Source organism: Calliphora vicina, chromosome 3, assembly GCF_958450345.1.
Source record: "Calliphora vicina chromosome 3, idCalVici1.1, whole genome shotgun sequence".
NCBI classification, from domain to species: domain Eukaryota; kingdom Metazoa; phylum Arthropoda; class Insecta; order Diptera; family Calliphoridae; genus Calliphora; species Calliphora vicina.
The window spans coordinates 63341054-63355729 of NC_088782.1; the positions used below are offsets into that span (position 1 = coordinate 63341054).

General features: G+C 29.6%; 3 long non-coding RNA genes across 3 annotated transcripts; 1 reads left to right on the forward strand and 2 right to left on the reverse strand.

The window, feature by feature from the left end:
* Window positions 1–2370: 2370 nt before the first annotated feature.
* Window positions 2371–2690, reverse strand: LOC135953651 (uncharacterized). The gene is made up of 2 exons (XR_010576226.1): window positions 2570–2690; window positions 2371–2506 (listed from the first exon to the last, which is right to left on the reverse strand). It is a non-coding gene; the product is annotated as an uncharacterized LOC135953651 (long non-coding RNA).
* Window positions 2691–3414: 724 nt separating this feature from the next.
* Window positions 3415–3740, forward strand: LOC135953208 (uncharacterized). The gene is made up of 2 exons (XR_010576199.1): window positions 3415–3529; window positions 3607–3740. It is a non-coding gene; the product is annotated as an uncharacterized LOC135953208 (long non-coding RNA).
* Window positions 3741–8777: 5037 nt separating this feature from the next.
* Window positions 8778–9146, reverse strand: LOC135954263 (uncharacterized). Its single transcript, XR_010576249.1, has 2 exons — window positions 9065–9146; window positions 8778–8990 (listed from the first exon to the last, which is right to left on the reverse strand). It is a non-coding gene; the product is annotated as an uncharacterized LOC135954263 (long non-coding RNA).
* Between the last annotated feature and the right edge of the window lie 5530 nt (window positions 9147–14676).

Sequence of the window (14676 nt, forward strand, 5' to 3'; positions counted from 1 at the left end):
ATCCATATTTACTTGTATATGAGTTTTAGTCTTCGTAGGATACCGTTACCCTATTCGCAGGTATGACCAAAGAAATACAATTTTTTTAACGGCAGTTTCAAAACTCCATTTTCAAATTTTTAAAAATGTTGTTAAACAAATTTCAGAATTTTTTGATCATCTCATGGACTTATTGATAATACAATAGGGAACAAAAAATTATGAATATATCTCTTATTGTTTTTCCGTACCTGCGATTTAAATTTTGAAATTTTCGAGAAAAACCAATTATTTGGCAATTTTTTGAATTTTTAAAATCTATCCAGAATATTATAGTTCAGATAATTCTAAATATACTCTGAAAGTTTTACTAAAAACGGACAATCTTAACCCTTAAATGGTGAAAGCCAAATGTAAAATTTTTCAATATTTGGAATTTCTCTTGAAAAGATATCGAAATAATGTATATTTTTGGGGCGATTTTGATGAAACTTAACAAAAATATAACACAAAGCCTAGTATTTACAAAAACAGCCGAAAAATTAAAATTAACCCTATATAGCACTTGGGGTTAAAATGACCCCAAACTTTTAAAATCATAATTTTTTTATGGTTTTAGATAATAGGTCTAACCTTGGTTCAAATTTCAAACTGATCGGAAGACATCGATTTTAAAAATTGGTTCACTTGACATGAAATCCCCCATATATTTCAACGTAGTCATTATAAATGTCATCCTCAATATCACTTTCGACGACCGTTTCAAAATCACAAAAATCATTTTGATTATTAATTCTGCTAATATTTAGCCAGCATATCGTCCCCTCAATAAAACAAGTAGTGTTTAAGCAGATACACCATTATTTTTTATTGCATAATAAGTGAAATTCTACTTCCACAAAGTGGGTCAAAAGATCAATTGAAATATTACTTTTGTTCCAGATGTGTTAGTATACTAACACAAAAATTTTAAACTCATTTATTTCGAAAGCAAACAAATTATACACTATTGTTTTATTAAGGGGACGATATGTTCTGTTTCGAAGTCAATTCTAAAATCATTCAGCCTTTTTTTACTAAATAACAAATATTTTATTCCGTACATTTTATTTTTATTGGTTCAAGTTTTAAATTAATTATTTTGTAAGACTTGTTTTTAGTATTGAAACTTCTTGCCGGAATATTTATATATTTATACAAGGATCTATCGGACCACTCATCTACAGTCCCTTTATCTTTAGTTATTTGTCGAATTTCAGAAACAATAAAATTTTTATGAGTTTACTTATTTAAATTTGGAATTATTCAATTTAAATATTATTCTACATAAAATTGTTCGAATTATTCGTTATTAGAAAATAGTTAGTTTTAAATTGTTCGAATAATTAAGAAATTATTCGATTAATCGAACGATCATTATTCAAAAGAATAACCAACAATCTGGGTCCTTTTAAAAGTCTAAGACGATCTAGCTTTGTCCGTCGATCTGTCTGTTGATGGTCAAAGAAATGTATACACATTTTATCTTTATAAAAAACTAGTTAAACCCGGTCCGCCTTGCTGGGCTTTAGAAAACATCTGTTTTATATTGCATCTCGATCTCGATTTTAATATACAGTGTCGGAAAATGTCGGTAATCCAACCTTCAATGTTAATACATGTGGTGGCATTTCGGCTGAACAATGAATTCAAAAATTAAGTAGGACAATTGACGACTTGTTCTACGTTCATTACTGTGTCAATCGATTAGTATTTTATTGTTTCGCCAGACACTTTCAATTGTATTTGGTCATCGACCTTGTTAACATCATAAATTTTTAATTAAAAGTAGATTTCATATGGAAATTTCTTCTCCATCCACCTAGTATGCAAGAGTAAACAAAATTGTTTATCACAGACCGAAAATCAAAAATCTGACTATACACTGTTAGCCAAAAGGCTTCCTGAAGATTCCGTGAAAATTTTATCAAAATCGGTCCAGTAATTTTTGAGTCCATACGGAATATACATACACACATACATTTTTATGAAATATATGGCATTAGCGGTATAATGTTAAAATTTGATTTTGCCACACCCCTCCGCCCACAGACCGAAAATCAATAATCTGACTTTACAGTGTTACCCGCTAGGCTATTCTGAAGATTTTATTATAATCGGTACCGCCGTTTTTGAGTTCATTCGGAACATACATCCATTTTTATATATATATGTATATATGAAAAATGTATGAGAAAATTCGAAAATCTTCTTGACGAAAGCACCGAATGGACCTAATGTAGTATTTTAGGTGTCTAAAACCATATTCAGAACATTTCCTTTCCAATGATACCAGTTTGGAGCTAATCGGTTGGATGGTCTCAGAATTTATAACGGACATAGGTAGAAACATTTTTTGTATTTTATATATATAGATTTATTAACATTTTTAATTTAATTTAAAATCTAAAAATTAGCCCAATAAATTTAACTTAAAGTCTCCATTTTGCTGTGTATTTCCCTGATTATTTTTGCCTCCAATTTCATTCTGCAAAAACAAATAATTACATTTATTTTATAGTTTGTTACATATATAGTTATGTGGACTTACATTTCCAGGAGCTGCCATAGCCATGGCAATAATGCAGGAAATTGCTAAAATTGTTTGAAATATTTTCATCTTGCAAGATATCTTCTGTGTGTTGCTTCCTTTCGAGAACTGTAGAACATCTGCGATGCGTATTATATTTATACAGGTGTCCAGCAAAATTAAAAATTATGTGAATGATTAAATTTATTACAAATAAGATTGTGGTTTGAAGTACAAATATAAACCATATCCAAGTTATTAATTTATAAATTGCTGTGAGAGCTAAATGTACATATATATGAGCATTTCCATGTCATCGAACGTGACATTTCTACTCCTATAGCGTGGAATAGATTTTGCAAAAATAAGAGTAAATGAAAAATAATTTAGTTTTTATGTTACATTCGAAACATTATTGTCCAAAATATCAGGCGATATAAGGGTACGTGACATCAAACGGAAGTAATTTTGAGGTACATGAAAAAATTCGTGACATAACGTACTCGACAGATAACAAGGTCGGGGCTATAAATACGGTTTGCATAATATTTAAGAACTTATTGGAACAATCAATTTCCAACATATAGATATACATGTTCCTGTAGATCTCGATTATAAGTGGATGATTAAATTGATTAAATTAAAACTTTTGTGGTAAAATAAAAATATCGTAATTATAAATAATTTCATTACGCACTCTACTAATTACACTTGTTTGTGGTATTTAAATTATTTATAGATAGATACGGATATTTCAGATGAAAATTATAAATTTCACCACAAAGTTTTATTGTAATAAATTTACACATCCTTTTATAGTCTACAACTCCAGAAACATGTATAAATATGCTGGCAAGTTCATTATTTTATTAGTCTTACAAAGAACCTTGGAGCCTAAAGTACTTTTGCAATATGAAATTATTTCAAGTTATTGTTGCAGTTTCCTGCATTATAGCCTTTGCCATGGCAACTCCAGGCAATGTAAGATCATATACTGCAAGAAATTTTTAATATATTGTAAATATTTGTAATATAATTTAATTAAATTTGTTTTACAGAATGCAATTACGGGAAATGGTAATACTAAGAATACACAGAAGAATAGCGATTTCGGTTTTAAATTATTCAGATAATTTATACCTTTAATTGAATGATATTATTAATAAATGACAAAATAACAGTTTTATTGTAATTTATTTTGTTTAATATTTAAGATTATAAGAGGAGGGTCAATATATCCGTGACTTTTTAAATTTCCCGAATTTTAACTGAAAGGGCAACACGCCTGTCAGTTGACTCCTGTCAAAATCTGAACAAGCTGCGTCATTTAGTTTGAGTTTGACAATCATTAAAAGCAGACTACATCTTAATTTGAGGAGAAATTGGAAACAAGTGAATTTCGTCTGCTCATTAAGTATTACACTCTGATACAAAATGACATTTTTTGTCAGAACTTGAAAAGCGACCTAATGGGGGTTATAGGCCTAGGTGAAGACATACTAAAACCGTTTTCAAAGATTTTGAAACACCCTCAAAATTTTAAGTTATTTTGAAAAAACTGTTTTATTGTAGGTCGTAGTACTTTAGTACCTATAACTCACACATTTTTAGACCGATTTCAAACTTTTAAACAAAATTTAAAATTTGTTCATTATATATTAATGCTCATAACCAGGGCAACCAAAAATATGCTCTAAAAAAAGTGTTTTATGCGCATAAAATATGCACTTAAAAACGAAAAATATGCTCTTAAAATATAAAAAATATGCACTTAAAAATAGTTGATTATTGTTTGATTTCAATGTTTTATTAAAAATAATATAAGAAGTAAATAAAAATTTGTTTAGTAATTAGTTGCATAATATTGTAGGGAGAGAATATTAAGAATTTCTCGAAATGTTTCTATTCTACATAAAGCTTTAAAATCTACTTTTTTATCATTTGAATTATGTTTCCAAATCGCTATAGAGAGCGTTTGTATTTGTTTGGTAAAAAAATTGCAGTGGATTTTGGAGCATTTTTTTTTTTTTCTTGGTCCAGCACTCAGGGGATGACCCCTACTCATGCAAAGCATTGTGTTGGAACTAGGAAAATAGGTTATGGGTGGGAGGATAGAGGGAGTAGTGTTTGTGGACATTAGATTTGAATTTTCCTATATTGAAAGTGACAGGAAAGACTTCAGGAGAAAGATTATTCCACATACGGACAGTACGGCTAAAGAACGAATTTTCTCTGTAATGTGTTGTGCGATCCACTGTCCAGTCGACAACGAATTGGTGAGCCCTTGCCGAAGAACGTGTGTTGCGTAAAAAACTACGGGTTTCGGGAACAAGTTCCCTAATTTCTGCAGAGCACATACCATTGTAGTATCGGTAGAACAGTGAAACACAACCCACATTGCGACGATGTTCCAGTGAGTCAATAGAGCTGGATACCCTACTGTCACCGATAAGCACCTTCGCCCTCTCCTGTACGCGGTCGAGTAACTCCAAAATAGACTTCGAAGCACCGGCCCACACATGAGAGTTGTATTCCATTTTAGGTCGGATATAAGTGGTGTAAATAGTAAGGAGATCAGATGGAGTGAAGTAATTCTTACACCGTTTAAGGAAACCAAGGCACTTGAATGCTTCTTTCGACACTCGAAAAATGTGTTTTGTCCAGCGGACATCGCACTGAATACTCATGCCTAGAACATCAAGAGCTTCTGATTCCTTAATATTTACACCACCCATGAAAACAGATGGAGCAACATGATCTGTTGTGCGTTTGTGTGTTAACATACAACATTGAGTCTTGCGTGCGTTGAAATTGACTCTATTCGCACAACCCCATTCAGAGATTGTCACAAGATCTTGGTTAAGCGTGTCATTCATGTTTTGCCTCATTTTTATTATTGGAACTCAAAATACCGTGACATTTCCTATGTTTCTTCCTTTCTCATCAATTGATTATTTTTTAATGATTTCCTAATATCTTTGTTACAATTTGTAATAAACGTATTATTTTCGATATTTTTGAACATGATATTTTCGATGGATCTTAATATTCTGAACATTTGCTGAAAAGTTGTTTAATTTTACATTAGTGGTAAACTGTTAATGCCCAACCATAACTGTCTCAAGCAACCTTAAATTTTTTTTTTTAAATGTATCCAAGAAATGTATAAGAAGTTGCCCATTTTCTTTTCTTTTATTTTTTTTATGTATTTTTTACTATTTGTTAAATTTTGATATTTGTGTGTGAATATTTTTAATTTAATTCAAATATATGGAAACTAATATCCCTTAAGTCGATGAAAATTTAATGAAGATAAGTCGATTATGGATACTCTATTTTTTTCTTTAAGTAGCTTAGGCCTTAACAAAATTGTAAAATATAGAAATGAAAAATTACTATACAAGCAATAAAATTATATTTAGAAAACAAAATAATGGAAATAAAGAAAATATGCAACAAAAATATGCAGTTATGAGTTAAATATGCAAAAATATGCAGTAAAGACCAAAATATGCAAAAATATGCACTAACAAATCGATGCCAAAATTCTTATAATTGTCTGAAACGGATAAATAACTAACTCATATGTTTATACGACGCACAGCAAAAAATATGATATTGCATATTTTTGGTTGCCCTGCTCATAACGTAAACAATAAATAGAAAAAATTAAAAAAATAACACATTCTTATGTTAAAAACGATGTCAAATCTAAAAGACTAAATAAAATATGCGACATTCAAATAGAATCAATCAGTCTTAAAATGATTAAAAATAAAAAATCATCATTAGAATTCGTTGTTTTCTTAATATTTTGTTGCATATCAATTATTTCTAATAACAGCATCGAATCTTTTGGGATTGAATTTAACAAACTTTCGCATGTAGATCGGGAAATTGCATACCATATTTCCTGAATTTTCTGCCAAAGTTCTTCCATGTTTTTCAATTTTTCAGGTCCGACTTTGGCTTTTACTATTTTCCATAGGATTTAGGTCTGGTTATTGAGACGGCCATTCCATAACATGAATTTTGTTATATAAAAACCATTTTTTGGCAAGACCTGATGTGTGCTTTGGGTCATTATCTTGCTGGAAGAGCCATTTTAAGGGCATATTCTATTCTGCATGTGGCTTTATAACATTCTCCAAAATATTTACATACAAGTGCTTATCCATATTTTCTTTAATCCAATAAATTGGACCAACGCAATACCAAGAAAAGCATCCCCATATAATAATATTTCCCCAACCATGTTTAAACGTTTTTGGTTATTGCCATTTTTTGGACGTCTAACCATGTCATCACTACCAATTAAATTAATGGTCGTTTCGTCCGTCCACAACACATTTTGCCACTTTTTTTATATTTTCTGGCCCACACCAATCCTTATGATTGCTCCTGGTTTTAAATGAAATATTGGTAGTGATTCTATTGTAATGTCCGTCACTGTATATCAAATAAAGAAAGTATTATTTAAAAATCATGACCGAGTCCAAAGTTAAATGCATTTGAATTTAAAAAAATTAAAAAAAGTACTTTTATGCTTTTTAAGTTATCTAAAAAATTTCTAAGGGGATGTATAATGGATTTGTACTTTTTGAAAAGCTAGCTTTACATCAAATATCCTAAATGAAAAGAAAAATTATAATTTTTGATACCGAGGGGACCAGGTCCATTCAAAAAATTCCTATTTTTTATACAAAATTCAAATTTAGAGCAAAAATTCTCAAATCCCATATTCGATATCAAATTACTATAATCTATTTTAGATGGCCCAATACGTTCTTAATTATTTTGTAAAGGGCTCCGATAACCCCGCCTCTAGTATGGATATTATAGCCATAAAACGAAAAAATCTCATTTTTGGAATTTTTCAATACTTTTTTGGGAATTGCGGGATTCCTGATAACAAATTGCAAAATTTGTTTCCATTTTTCCATTTTCAATAAGAAAATCTATATAAGTGTAAAACTTCATTAAAAAATATTCATAAATAAAAATTTTATTTCAATTTGAAAAATTTGAAAAACTCAATAAACAGCTTTTTTTGTCATATTTTTCAAAAAAGTATTCCATGAATTTGTTAATTTTCAAAAGTTGTATACATTATTGGAAAGTAGACAAAATCCTCTATCCAGTGCTATATAACATGTCTACCTTATGTTTTTTTACGTGGCAAATAAATTAGGGAAAACTTAACCCGATTTGATAGCGTCTGTTCATAATTTTAGAACACCATCCATCCATCTGTGTATGGGTTACCTGCTATGTTACGTATACTTGTTGTAATAGATTAATATTAATCATACTTCCTTGCTAAAATTAATTTTTCTAAAAATCAGGCTAGAATTACTTTTTTGTTTATAGAAAAAGTAAACAAATGTTTATACATTTTGTACTGGTTTTATAAATTGTTTGGCTAAAAAATCAAGTTTGCGATGGGTTTTTGATTACACAGATCAACAGCAAAATAAGGCCACTATATTGATTTGATGCATCATGGCTACCTAAGTACAAAAATGGTAAAATTTAAGTAAAATTATAAATTTTGTTAGACGTTTTTCAACAAAATTAATGATAACTAAAAAGCGGTTAGTCCGATGTTAAGTTGGGATTTACATAACCTTTAATCCGTTTATATATTACGTTTCAATTGGCTCAGTAGTTTCGGAGTTCTAATAAAAAATTGAAGAAAAAATATATTTTTTATGTGAAAATAGCAATTTTTTTTGTTTTGAAAAAATCATGAAAAATCGAAAACGGCAGAAATTGTTCAGGTTTATTGCTTTATCGCAAAGCCATATGTAATTGGAACAAAATGTAAATTTTACATGTGAGGAGCCACAGAAGAAAAGGTACTTTTTCGCATTTTTTCGGAAATGTGTTTTTTGATATTTTTATAATATTTTATAATGAATTGTATCTCATGTATTGATATTACTTAGTTTGATCAAACGAACAATGTGTGGAAAGTCTCCTATCATGTCATATTCTCACAATATCCTAGTATTTTACGACTCGGCGGCTCGGCTTAGCCGACTCTTAGGCGTTCGGTGTAGGTCTCTGCTGGGTGGACCAAAATCATATTGTCTTAGAATTTTACTAGGACCCAGAATATAATTTTTGGTTCATTGACCAATATTTTGATACGTTACAAACTTAAAAAAACCCCTATTTGTTAGGTTGTTTGAGTAAAGTTAAGACGGATATAAAATTAGGGTAAAAATTTTGTTTTATAAAATTCCTTTATTCATAACAAAAAAATATTTTTTTCTAATTATTGCAATTTTTAAGCTTAAGCAATGACATTTAATAGATTTTTAATGGTCAGTGAAACTGACAATAAGACATTGTCATCAACATCTAACGATTATTTGCCTAAAGTTCCACCTATATATGACTGCCTATTACCAGTATTACCTTGTCCACTCATAAAGTTCTGTAATAAAATATAGAATATTTTAATTAAAAGAGAATAATAATGGAGTTAATTCTTATTTCAAGCTAACTTACTTCAGGATTACAGGTGACGGCAGCAATAACGCAAGCCACTACGATTATTATTTGAAATACTCTCATTGTTGCTAAACTTTATTGACTGACTGATTGGAAAATGAGAAACGCAAATGAATTTATATAGCAATTTGTAAAGAGCACAAATGTAATGAGTTAATACTTCTAAAATAATATATATTGTGGTTAAATGAGTTAGAATTTCCAATCGCCAAAAAACTAAAATAGTGTTACGAAATTGTACTTGAATTCAAATATAACGATTTTAAGGGCTGATTTAAAAGTAGCATAATGCTTTCAAATAACATTAATGTAATAGCAAACTGTAACATATCTGTGGGCATTATTAAATAAAAGCTTTCAGTTGACCATTGATCGTAAGTTGGCAACGCTGTTTGAATTCGAATATTCAGTTAAGGAACATTGTAGAAAGTACACCACAGATGGCGTATGATCTAGAATATTCGAACTTTGACAGTTAAAGATCAATCTAGAGTGCAGATGGCAGTGTTATAAATAGTGGCAGAGGTTGCAGTAGTTAGAGAGTTTATCAGAGATGCTTTTCGAATAAACATCAACTAAATGCCTTAAAGTGTGTTGTGTTTTTCAAGTAAATTCGTGTACATTATAAATTGTGTCTGTATTTCTGAGAATTTATAAACGTGTATAAAAAACATTGAGTGACTATTTTATTCTGTTGTTGTACATTTTAAATAAATAAAGAGTTGTTAAAATTTTCAAACTACTGAACGGCTTTTATTTGCAATCAAAAGTATCCGGTTTATTTAAAGGAAATAAACCAACGTTTTGAAAAGGTTAAAACGTAACAATAGTTTGTATTTTCTAGACACTTATAAAATTTCAAGAATTTTAAAATTTTCGGGCCCATGAAGCTTTTCACAAATTGTCTCTATTGATTGGAACGGCTTGCTTTTGAAAATCGTTTAAACAGATAAAAGTTAATGAGGTAGTTCAAAAAACATCTTCAACACAAATTCAAATTATCAGGCCAATAAAATATTTTTAATTTGTTTACATTTTATTGTAACATATTGTTACGTTTTAACCTTTTCAAAACTTTTGGTTTATTTCCTTTAAATAAACCGGATACTTTTGATTGCAAATAAAAGCCGTTTAGTAGTTTGAAAATTGTAACAACTCTTTATTTATTTAAAATGTATAACAACAGAATTAAATAGTCACTCAATGTTTTTTTTATACACGTTAATAAATTCTCAGAAATACAGACACTTTATAATGTATACGAATTCACTTGAAAAATACAGCACACTTTAAGGCATTCAGTTGATGTTTATTCAAATAGCGTCTCTGATAAACTGACTCACGACTGCAACCTCTGCCACTATTTATAACACTGCCATCTGCATTCTAGATTGCTCTTTAACTGTCAAAATTCGAATATTCTAGATCTTACTAATACATACGCCATCTGTGGTGTACTTTCTACAATGTTCTTTAACTGAATATTCGAATACAAAGCTTTTATTTAATAATGCCCACAGATATGTTACAGTTTGCTATTACAGCACTGTTATTTGAAAGCATTATGCTACTTTTAAATCAGCCCTTAAAATCGTTATATTTGAATTCAAGTACAATTTCGTAACAATATAATTTCTTTGCGAGATGGTTGAATAGCCATCCATTTGAATAGAATCCATTCGAATGTGTCAGTATAAATGTCGTAAGGGATAATACTTCCAGAAATTGGTTATGAAATTTTATACAGACCAGTTGTTTTTCCTCTTTAAAAATAGTCTCAATGGATTTTATGCTGAAAACTAATGAAGTTCATCAATATCGATCTATGTTATACAAAATCCACTTTTCCCAAGAAATCTTAACGTTGAAAAGCCAATCAGAATTGAAGAGTTATGATTGATTCGTAAATTACACTGTGTGTAATTTTTTGAGTCATGGAAATATACACAGAAAAAACTATTTCTTAAACCGTTTTAATTCAAATATTTATACCATATTGAACAGGTTTCAATTATTTCATAATTAAATCAAGTATTCATTTGCTCAAAAACAAAATTTTTTGATATTTTCTATTGAATTTTGAGTTTTGAATTTGATTATTTTGACAATTGCATATAAGTAATTAAATATATGTAGAATGTTTTAATCAAATAATAATAATAATAGTAAATGAGTTAATTTATATTTAATTTTAGCTTACGTAGCCAGGATCACAGGTGACGCCAGCAATAATACAAGCCACTACAACTATTATTTGAAATACTTTCATTTTTGCTAAAGCTTAAAGATTGACTGATTGCCAATGTTATTTAGAACTGGCTTTAAATACTGTTTGTAAATAGCTCAAATGTAGGAGTTAGTATTATTAAAATATTATCGATTGTGGTTTAAGTAGTTTATAACATTAACTATTGTTTATTTAAAATAATTACTTTTTTATCAATATTGATTGGATTGATTTATCCATTGTTTAATTTACAGTTAACCGGTACATAGTCATGAATCATGAATGATGAGTTTTTTCCTAAATGTTTCCTTCTCCATATTGTCATATAGTATTGTGCTCACAGCTACAGAGGGAACACTGAGTTCCCTCTGTAGCTGTGAAGGCGTGAAGCTGTCATTGACGCCATTACTACTAGTAGTACACCCACCAATATTGGATATGGATCACTTGTATGGTGGTTGATAACACAGTGCAAAACAAAAAAATATAACCATATACGGACACCAGTACGTGATAAAAGACCAAAAAAAAAGAACCCGTGTCTCCAAGTTTTGCCCAAAGTCATGCTACCTATGGACCGGAACAGTGGAAGAAAGGTAAAAAATCGAATTTTTTAACGCTTTTTTTAGATTTTGATCTTGAAGATGAAGTTTTTTGATTTTATATGTTCGCAATTTTTGTTCTTTATGACAAGGGCAACAACTTTGCCTCAGAGAATAAATCAAAATTCCGAACTGTTTGCATGATATGAGCCTGAGAAAATTATCACTTTTTTGACACCGAGGCCACACATTTTTGGGGGCCCATAAAAAAATGCATGGGCAAAAGTGGGAGATACGGGTATGTTTTTGGACTTTTATCACGTAGTGGTAAAATTACACACAGTGAAATGGTACGTACCCATGATTTTTGAGTGGAAAGGGTGAATCGAAGAATGGCCGTGAATATTACACCAGCTAAAAAACATCTACAGCCACAGAGAGAAAAGATGGATAACCATTATAAAAATCTAATTTATTTGAGACTTAACTTTTGGGGATATAATAAAACATTAAATATAGCAATCAAAACCAATAGCTATTATATATTTTACAAATTTGTTATATCTTTTGAAACGAAAATAAGAGCGAACATTTGTAGATTTCTCGTTTTCCTTTTTTTAAATCTTTTTTTCCTTTGTTTTAAATCTTATAAAAAGCCTGGTATTCATTAATCTGAAGACATGCATTTTTAAAATGTTTCCAGCTAAATTTAAAATTTGAACAACAGAGCTAACGTTGGTGGCCTTTAAAAAGGAAAATTATAAATTATTTTTTGTTTTTTTTGTTAAAAATGTTTCAATTTAGTTTTTTAGTAAAATCAGAAGCCATTTTCATTTCATATATACGTACATATATTATCTATGTACATAATTAGTGGAACAAGTATTCGTGATATGTCCAAAAATATTTCCAAAAATCATAGTTGTGTTCCTTTCTTGCTCACACTTACCTCTGCCATGTTGAACCAATTTTGCTGATTTGGGTCCAGAAATTATCTGTGGCTTTTGGAAAGTTAATTTCAACCGACATACAGACAGACATCGCCGTTGCATTTTTACTATATATAGAGGATCACTAATTAGTATTGTAGAAAAACGCAATGCCAATCTTATACATATTTATCTTTAGCACTCACTTGTGGTGAAGGTATAAAAAATATACTGAATAATTCATACTAAATTCAAGTGAGTAATAAAGGAATTTAAAAATATTTTTCAACTATATTTATATTTAGTTATAAATCGATTAGTGGTATAGTAACGCACAGTGGGCAGAATAAAATAGTTTTGGAAATAAATCTGGCATTTTTAAACTGCTGGTCTGATCAGGATAAAATGAAGCGGGCGTAAGCAAGGAGTATTCGAGTTTAAGTTATAAAAATGGGGCCAACAAATGATCCAGGGGCGGCGATATTTTTAATTTTTAAACACGTGCCATTTTTTGTTTCCCATCCGATTATAAAAAAATCAAGTCAATCAAGTGCAATATTTTTGAAGGACTGAGTTTTAAAAATGGCATATTTTTAAATCTAATTGAGATATTTACTTGAAATTTGTAAGACCAAAAATTAACTTATCTAAACAAAAAAAATATATGTGGATCAAATTGTTCCCAATATTTGCAATCCTATTAAAATTTTGATAAAAATTTTTGTTTAGAAACTCAGTAAATAAATCTTTATCTATAAAATTGTCATTCTAAATAACAATGTGTAAAAAAAACTTGACAAAAGGTCAAAGAGAATCCCGCAATTCCTAAAAATTGGAGCGAAAATCCTAAAAATGGTATTTTACGATATTGCCCATGGGATCCACATTTCCTTCGGGTTGGGAAAATATTTTGGGGATAAATAGAGAACACATCAAAGTTTTCTAATCCCTGCTTTGGGACTTTAGAACACGTGTTCCTAATTTGAAATTTTGATAAAAAATAGGTCAAATTCCGAAGGGCGAAAAAGTGAACATGTATGTTATACAAAAATGTTCTCCGTAAAGATACCTTACAGAAAAACTTAAAATTGTTACATTTTCATAGAAAAACTGTTTTTAATAAAAAAAATTAAGTCTCCTTTTCCCCCAAAAAACATCAAAAATCTAAAATTTTTTGGAATTTTCAAATTGAAAATAGTTTATTTTTGGATACATAATTGATATTTCTCTGAAATATTTTGTATATTTTTGGTAATTTAGTTGTCTAACTTATATTACGACTTACATATATTTATAAAAAAGTGGACCAAGGTATGACAAAATTTAAAAAATTTCAATTTTGAGATGCCTATATCTCGGAAGTTATAAGAGATAATTAGCAGGCGCAAGCCTGTTTTTTCAAAACCTAGCCGAGACTTTCCCAAAATATTAAAAAATTTAATTTTTTTTTAATTTTAAGTTATTTAAAAAAATTCAATTTTCAATTTTACATCAAATGTTTTAAATGGAAAAAAACTATGAAAATGTTTGATACCGAGGGGACCAGGTCCATCCAAAAAACTTGTATTATACCCTTCACCTTCGTGAGAAGGTTATATATAAGTTTGTCATTCCGTTTGTAATTTCCACAATATAATTTTCCTACCCTATAAAGTATATATATTCTGGATCCTTATAGATAGCGGAGTCGATTAAGCCATGTCCGTCTGTTGAAATCAATTTTCTGAAGACCCCAGATATCTTCCGGATCTAAATCTTCAATAATTCTGTCAGACATGCTTTCGAGAAGTTTTCTATTTAAAATCAGCAAAATCGGTCCACATATGAAGAAAAAACCAGGACAACCTCGATTTTTGACCTATATCTGGATTACTAAGTCATTAATATAGACTGATAGATATTTCAAAGACC